The sequence below is a fragment of the Lactuca saligna genome, chromosome 2 (genome assembly GCF_052625555.1).
Source record: "Lactuca saligna cultivar CGN05327 chromosome 2, ASM5262555v1, whole genome shotgun sequence".
Taxonomy (NCBI): domain Eukaryota; kingdom Viridiplantae; phylum Streptophyta; class Magnoliopsida; order Asterales; family Asteraceae; genus Lactuca; species Lactuca saligna.
Genome location: NC_136418.1, coordinates 19,885,892 through 19,895,423, shown reverse-complemented (window position 1 = coordinate 19,895,423; position 9,532 = coordinate 19,885,892). Strand labels below are relative to the sequence as shown.

The 9,532-nt window shown below is 32.6% G+C and overlaps 1 pseudogene; it reads right to left on the bottom strand.

The window, feature by feature from the left end:
- Positions 1-7,652: 7,652 nt before the first annotated feature.
- Positions 7,653-8,986, bottom strand: LOC145030747 (E3 ubiquitin-protein ligase CIP8-like; annotated as a pseudogene).
- Positions 8,987-9,532: the final 546 nt, after the last annotated feature.

Sequence of the window (9,532 nt, the reverse complement as noted above, 5' to 3'; positions counted from 1 at the left end):
TATAGTAATGTACTGAATCATGTATGAACTGACTCATTGTATGATTTACTGTTCTAGTAATAGTATTTGTAACTTCCTAAACTATACCTATTGTAGTTACTAGTAATATGACTTGTACTTATGAACATGAACGTATGCCCTTGCTACCCAAGGGTATTGAATTGACTGATAGAACTTTTATGTCTATATATGTATACATAATATATAACTAATATTTAGACGACCTTCGGACGGATAACCGATGCCCTAAAGCCACATCCCAACGAGGAAAAGGAGATAAAGCGAGGTAGCCTTCCTAAGTCCTTTAAACACTATTTATGTAACGATACATACATAGGCATGAATTTGAAAATTTCAAAGTATAAAATAAGTTTCGTAAAAGCATTTGGTATGTAAAAGAGTTTGTAAGACAGTTTGAAGTAATATAGTTTGAAAGTAAGAGATTCACTTGTTGATAGTTATTAATAACATGTGATTGATATAATAACTATAGTAACTTTCCTTGTATCCCCCCCCCCCATAAAAGCATTTAAAAACATTTAAAAGGTTAATTAAGGGGTATGAACTCACCTGTAGTGAGTGGTATGGATTAACAGATGAAATAGGATTGCTAGGTGTCAAGTGAAGTCTTGAACACACACAAGGATCCTAGTTATCATATAATATCACATATATGTATCCAATTAGTCTCTAAACAACTAATAAGCAAAGTTAAGACATCCTAGGACATGGTAAACACCTTATATAAGTGTTATAAGTCCCAACAATTGCATCTAAGTGTTGTAGGACAAAGCTATTGGGTTTAGGGTTCAAAAGAACCCCTTTCTTGAGTTTACGGTTTTGTGACCTCAACCCATTGAGTTTACGGTCATAAACCCTTGAGTTTACCGCTGTAAGCTCACACTCCTTTGACCATTTGTTGACTTGAAGCCTTATAAGTCCTTAGAAGTGTTTCCACTTGAAGTATAAGCCTAAGGAAGAAGTTAGGGCACCATTTCCCTCATTTGAGGGGTTTATAGCCCTAAGACCATTTCCCTTTTGGTTTACGGTCATAAACCCTCATTAATCATGGTATTTTTATGTTTTCAAGTCCTTAACATATCAATGAAGGGATCTATGTTAGTTAATAAGGCATAGGAAGGGACTAGGGACACTTTTGGCCTCTAAAGAAGGGTTTACGGCCCAAGGTGTTCTTGGACCGTAAACACCTTTGATCTTGGTGTTTCCTTGTGATTTATTTATGTATGGACGTATACTAAGCACTATGATACTCTAGGATAGAAGCACTTACAATATAGAAGCTTGAAATGAGCCAAAAGTCCAAGAACACTTGGTGTTTTGAAAATCTAAGAAAAACACGAAAATGGGTGGATGAAAACATGTATAATCACTAGTTGTTATGATATAACAACAAATCAAGTCAAGAAATACTTACATTTTCGGGAAATCGGGTGAAAGACGGGATGATAGTTGAGAGAGTTTTGGAGTTGTTCTTGAGAATGAAAGTAAGAAGTTAGGAGTTTGGGGAGTAAACTCGTGCTTAAGGCATGAGATTACGGTTTTAGGAGGAATTTACGGCCTAAACATAAAAGTTTGGCCGTGAATTTCTTAACTACGTGGTATTTGCGGTTTTGAAATTTCAAGACTCGAGACAGCACTTGCTTTCACCCGTTCGTTTAAAGAATAATTAATATAATAATCAAATAAACTTTAAATTTGCTAAAAATAAATAAAAATGAAATTGACTTTTAATTTGAAGTGATTGACTTTAGAGTTTGTCCGAATGAAAATTTCGGGTTGTCACACAAGCTCCAAAAATCGCCTCTTCTGGTCTCTAATCATGGAAAATCGAAGTTATTGATGTTAGATCCAACCCCAAGGTAAATGGTGAGCCAAATGACCAAAATGCCCAAAACTGCGCAGTTGTGCGGATACCCGCACGCGTGAGAATCTACCCTCGCAAATATTGTTGGAATGTTATTGGCTCATTTTTCCTCCACTACATCATTCCACTACCCAAGATTCCCTTGGTCCCCTCCATATCCCACATGATTCAAATTAACCAATTATCATCTAGCTTCAAATATGGATGCTCCAAGCCCAAAATAAAAACTCATAACCCATCTTCACAAGCCTACTTCATCCAAGTCTTTAGCTTTTTAAGCTCAAATCTCCTTCAATGGATCCGTAAAGCCCAATAATGTCTCAAAAGCCCACAAAGCCTGTTTACAAGCTAATCCACAACCGCAACAAGCTCCAAAATACTACAAAATACCTCATGCAAAATAGAAAGTCCCCGATACGATCCAGAATAAAGAAAATAAATAAAATACAATGGAATACTAATAAAAAGACCTAAAAATCTAAAACAAACTAATAAAAAGAAGTAAATAAAATAAACTACCAAATCATATCAAGCTTAAATAGATATTTACACGCATAAAAATGTATTTATATGTAAAAAATAAGTATAAACTAGTAGGTGAGCCCATGGTGAACCACAAGTCACCCTTGTAGTTGTTCTTATACGTTTATTGAACTCGATATTACTAAAATGTGTCTTGTTTTATTCACAAAGGATTACAATAAGAAAACAATGACTAAAAGAAGCCCAAGATGGAAGCACAATCGGTAGACGGAAAAGGGACAAAAGAAAGGTCAACATGGTTAAAGGGACTGGAAGTAAGAAATATTATAACACATGTCGCCAATCAGTAGACGGAAAAGCGACAAAAGAAAGGTCAATATGGTTAAAGGGACTGGAAGTAAGAAATATTAAAACACGTATCGCCAATCTGTAATGAAAAATAAGTACATTTGGTGAATCTCTAATTACAATAGGCCAGGGACTAAAATTGTTAAATTGTACAATGTATTGTGGCAAAATCTTGAAACATACAAAATGGACTAAAATTGTGAAAGTATATAAAGTATTGTGGCAAAAACTTAAAGCATACAATCGTCTAAATGGGTAACACCGACAATTATTAGGGTGTGTGTGTTAGTGAGTTTGAACAGATATGTACCGTCTTTCCAACTCCAACAAGAATTAAATAAAATATGGCATCTGATAACAACAGATGGCGATAGGATGGTGGTGCTCTTGCGAAAATGGAAACCCGAACAATAATGGTGGCTTTGACAAATGGTGTTGGTCTGGCAAGTGGTATGAAAGAGTTCGATGCGGTCAATTTCTTAAAGAGTGATGGGGTTTGATGGGTTAGTAGGAGGGGATATATATATATATATATATATATATATATATATATATATATATATATATATATATATATACACACTAGCCGTTTGCCCGCGCAAAGCGGCGGCGGCGGCGGATAGTTTCTTTCAAGCAATTAGTTTTATTCGGAGACATGTTATATTTCTAAGAACACTTGCACCATTATCGATCGTTTTCACAAAAATAAAAAGTGCAATGCCAAAACCAAAAAAAATTATGGTGGTGGATTTCATTGAGGAAAATGAGATGAAGATTTGAATTAGTTTCCAGTCAACTATATTTTATGCAAAAAATTAGGGAACTCCAATTTGAATGAGCTTTCAAATTTCAAACGATTTGTCGAAAATTAGTGTTTCAGATTTCGAATGCACCAGATACCAGAGAAGAGATATTTTAGGAGTACAAGTTGGGTCAAAATTGATGAAAATATTAATTCAATCCCTAAAAATAAGAAAATACTAATTTAAATGTGTTTTTAATAATTATATCCCTACATTATCATTTGTAAGATATATATTATAATATTATTATATTAATAGTTGGTTGTACTTTAAGCTTAAAGATTTGAACGTCTTAAAAAAAATATTATTATATTGATTTTATTTATAGAAATAGTAAGATTTCTTTTATAAGGTAGTGTGTGTGTCTGTGTGTGTGTGTGTGTGTGTGTGTGTGTATATATATATATATATATATACTAGCCGTTACCCGCGCACAGTAGCGGGGATAAATAGCTTCTTTCAACGATATTTTTTTAAAGAAAAATGTTATGTTCCAAAAGAAAGTTCATGCCGTGGGTGAGAGGAATGACGGTAGTCGTGATAGTGGTTGGTTGAAGGCGGAAGGAGGCAGAGCGGCTGTGGTGGTGGTGGTTATACTGTCTTGGTTACTGGTTAGGGTTCTTCGAAAGAGTGTGCGTATATTTTCTTACTTTGAAGGGATTACGAAGATAAATATTATGAGATGACTTGTTACCAATGTGAGAAAAAAGATCCTCTATAAATTGTTGACATTGACCGTTTCAAATGGCTGAAGTGTTGAGATTGACGGATTCAATTTGCAAATTAATTTTTCTATTAATTTGATATGAGATTTTTAGGGGATAAAGATAAGGTTAAAGTTTTAATATTATTATATTATAAATGGGTTGTACTTCAAGCTTAATAGTTTGGACGTCTTAAAAAATAATATTATTATATTCAATCTATTTATAGAAATAGTTAGATTTCTTTTATAAGTAGTAAAGATATATATATATATATATATATATATATATATATATATATATATATATATATATATATATATATATATATATATATATATATATATGTGTGTGTGTGTTTTAATTAGAAAACCTAAAATCTAAATAAAAGAAATGAAAATAAAATAAAATGCAAAAAGTAGAATAGGCATTTAATTTTTTTTTAATGGATCAACGCAACAAAATAAAAGTTTTGAACCAATTTTGCTAGTCCAAATTTTATGGATCAAAATAACAATTTTCAATGTTCTGTCATTTTTTGTAGTTTTGTCTTGATTATACTATTTGTAGTTTGATATCATTACTAGTTTTGTTCGATAAATTAGAATTTCGGATTTGGATTAATTCATTTTTATATTTATGTTTGTGTTTTGTTGTTTCAGTTGTTCATTTAGATAACTAAAAGCTAACTATGGTGTATTGGTGTGTGATTATGATTCATGGGAGTGTAGTATGTTGGTGTAAAAAATGTTTTAACTATCATAGCATCAGTACACTTTTTTGGCAATTATATAAAAACTATTGTAGTTTCTTAATTTTTTATTTTAACTACAAAGACTTTTTTTATAATTTTAAAAAACTTTGAATTTAAAAAATATCCTTATAATTCAATGCTGCCAACTTTTTTTAGGTTTATTTTTGGTAGTATTAACATCTTTGTATACTTTTAATTCTAATTTTTTCGTGTTGTTAAAAAAGAAAGAAAGAAAATATAAAAAAAAACACACACACACAATACTTTAAAATAAAACAAATACAGTTTGTCACTTTTATAATTTAATCGTCCGAGGAACTTTTTATAATTTAACCACAAATACTCTAAAGTATTTTTTTTTTATACAAAAACACAGCCCTATTAGAAGTTGTCCTGATTATATTGATTATGTCGCAAAAAATCATGACATGAATTGTATGGGCTTTAATTGGGCACATAAACTCCCATCTCGCTTCACCGAAAACCTCCACACCATTAACCATCAAACGATTAGGATTTTCCAACTTTCCCCTTTATGATTTTGGACACAAACCTTAAATCTTTGACCCAATCACGTTTGTTCTTTTTTTTTTCTTTCAACACATATTTTTGTTACATGTTTCACATCATAATAGCTAGATCCATTTTTGAAAGATCTATGTGAAAACCACAATGTATCTAACTCTACACATTCAATGATTCGATTTTGCCTATACATTCAATGCTTCGATTTGAATGTAGATTTCCAGAGGAGAAAACGAAAAAATACAAAGATATTGTTTAGCAAAGTAGCTTAAAAATTATCTTTTAGCTTATAAACTAGTTGATCATCACGCTATCTCAAGCTAGATTATCAATAAGTTAGCTTATAAGATAATATTTTATAAACTATGATAAGCAATCGTTATTTGTTTTAACCAAATGTTAAATTACAATAAACTATTTTATTTTTGCCGAACATTGTCAAATCCAGTGGAAAAAATATTGGGAAAGACAGATATAAGTTTATCCCTATTTACAATTTACTGTAAAAATTAAAAAGGTAAGGGGTTTGATAAAGAAATTGCAAAGTTTTCATGGTTAAATTATATAACTTATCCTAGACATAATCAGAAAACCATTTATAGCTCATAAAAGTGGTCTTTTATCTTTTATCAAAAATTCAAAATCTTTAAGGTTATAGAGGAAAAAATACTACGAATAAAGGTGCAAATTTAAAACGTGCAAGTGTCCATCTAGTAAAAAGTTTCAATTCGAATGATCTGGGCTAGGTTCTCTTTTTGGGCTTGGTCCAACATATACTTGGGTTTAAAGAAATACAATTTGATCTTATAAAATTTCAGGTGCCGTAGACCTAGGGTGGTTGTAACGATTTTTGGCTAACTGAAAACTATTTAGATCGGTTATGGTTCACTTTTTATGTTTGTGTTGTTTGTGCTTTTAGCTGTGATTGAGTTTCTATGTGGTTTAATTCCATATATATTGTACTATGTATGGTGTGTTTTTTAGTATGCATTTTTTAAACCGTAAAACCAATAGTTATAGTCGAATGTAAATCGATTTTATGTCAAGTTAGTAGCTAAAATACTAAAAATCTCAAAACCATGACCAAAACATAATTAGAACAATTTAAAATAGTATTTTTATGGCGAAAAATACATTTCATAAGTCATTAAAGTTAAATCTTGATATAAACCCATATTTGGTTTTATATGAGGCAATTTGGCCTTCGATTTTCTATTCTTCAGACATGTTTTACTACACAAAATACATTATATATATATATATATATATATATATATATATATATATATATATATATATATATATATATATATTTTAAATCTAAAACGTTATCTTTAGTGGTAAGATTGAAAGCTTATGATACATCCAACGTTGTAAAAATTAGGCTTTTATTGTCTACAATAAATGATAGTCTGTTAAGTTAATTCGAATCTGTCATGGCGGTCCTAGTCACTCTTGGGCGTATCTAGACGGCTTAATGTCTAGGAGGATCAAAAAGTTAGAAAGTCAAAATTTTCAAAAACATCTACAGTAATTCAAATTTATGATAATTTGTGACTTAATTATCAAGATTGATGACTAAAATTGTGAAAAAGATTCTCAATTAGTCTAAAAATTATGATATATAATGATTTCAATATTTTGACTATTGAATATGTCAAACTTTTATAGTTATTTACTTATTTACTTATTTTGATGAGATTTAGGTAATATTTGTTTTTTTAAAACAAATTCTATTATAATTAAGATTGTGTTTGACACGTCACCGCTAGTTTATTTTTTGAGCTTTTTTATGTTGTTTTTTTTTACAACCCTTTAATACATTCCTTAATTAATTATAGAAACACATTATTTTAAATGCCCTTTTATGTAATTTTATATCTTCCGGCTATTTTACAACTAGTTATACCGAACATCATTTTTTATTAGGTAGTTTTTTATTTAACAGCAAGTTTTTCAGCTTTTAGCTGGCTTCTCAACTATCACGTCAAACAGAACCTAACAATTAATCCAAGTCAGTCGACCAATTAGTCCCTTAACGTCAGTTGACTACGTATCTATGAATTTCATATTTTAAATTCTTAAACTTTTCAAAAAAAAATATCATACTTCCCACATTACATGTTAGCCCAATAAACTAGATTCAAATATATCATAAGATGTTATTGTTCCAACTTCCAAATGGCATCAAATTAAGTCAAATAACTACCCATAAACTAAATTGTTGTTATTTACATCAAAAGGAGAACAAAAGCTAAGATCATCAGTTTAAGTAGTGAAGAGAAGGACATACATAGTTACATACCAGTTATTAAACCCCACTACCAGAACTTGAAGAGCAGCCATGATCAATTGTTGAAGCCATCGCCATCAATCTCTGTTTCCTCTCTTCTTCATACTCAGGATCATCTGTTGGTAATTCATGCCTACAAATCGGACAAGTGTTCCTTGAATCCAACCATGTCATTATACAGACGCCATGATACATATGCCCACAAGGTAATTGCTTCACAATCTTCTGTTCATTATTGAACATTCCATCTTTGCATACAGCGCAAGATTCAGAAGAGGTCAGTGCGTTCTCCTCAACCGTTTGCAATGCTTGAACAGCTGATTTGGACGCCGGCGGCGGTCCTCTCTTATCGTTGCTGTCACTCTCGGCTAGGGTTTGTAAAAAGGAATCGTATCCAGTTGCGTCAATGTAATCACCTGGGTTTCCGATGTAATCATCTTCAAATTCGAGACGCTGTTGACCGAATGTGACTGATTGGTCTTCGAGTTGTAACAGAAGCTCCGCCCAATCGAGAATCCTGTCATGACGGCCGCGGATAAACCGTGGTCGTGGAGACGAAGACGGAGATGATGACGCCTTTGTCTCTGACGCAACTCTTCCTCTTCGTCTTCTTCGTTTTCATCATCCGATCCTTCACGATCTCGATTTCCTCGATTACGATTCTCATCGGCATCATCTTCATGATGATTATCGGTATTTTCGTCCGATTCTTCAACCCCGCCGAAGACATGAACGGAGACATCGACAGCAGAATCAGGAAGGGGCAAATCGTTTTCGTCTTCAGGAGAAGCGATTGCTCTAAGGAACTGAACAATTTCGTTGCTGAGAGGTGGAATTTCATCATCCATTAGGTCGCCGATATGTGATGGAGGGATGGAGATCGATTGAACGAAGCCGAGTTTGCACTCAAAACAGATGACGTCAGGATGATCGGGTAGGGCTTCGACGGCGACACTTTTTTCGCAATGGTAGCACCAGTATTCGGTATGAGGATTATTAGGTACAGCAGCAGAGATTGGATGCGGTGGAGACGGTGGTGGAGACGGCTGAGGCTGCGATGGTGGTGGGGTTTCGGCCATTTGAGTGTAAAGATTGGGAGGCTTTTGGAAGCTAAGATTTAACGCGTAATGTCATGTAGGCTGTAGCAAGGGAGTCAATTCAAAATTCAACATGGACCAGGACTACAAATGAGTTCAGTAAAACCGACTTCGAGTTTACTGGAGTTTGGGTTTAGCTCAATATCTAATTTAATTTGAACCTAACTTAGTTAGTTCAGTAGAACCGACTTTATTAAACATTGATCATAAATGTACAAATCGAAACAAATTTCCAATAAATTTTCCATAGTGGCTACGATAATAACAATTTATCAAAGTGCATACTACGAATGTACTAATTAATTGAAGGGGTGTTTGGTTTAGATTTTGAAAAGCCAAAAGATCTTTTAGAAAAAGATAGAAGGCAAAAGATGTTTGGCAAAACATTTTTAAAACCTATTTTTAGATTTTTGATAGAAGGAAAATCAACTTTTTGGAAAAGTCAGAAAAACCTGACTTTTTGCAACTTTTCCAAAAATGACTTATGGCCCTTAAAAAGCTAAGTCAAACGCCCCCGAAGAACCGAACCTTCATAAGGGTATTTTGTTTGGTTTTCGATTTCTTGAATTTCCATTTTTCAGTTTCAGATCGGTACGATCCGTTTCCGAAACTGACCTCATCCAAATACAAAAGAATTGAA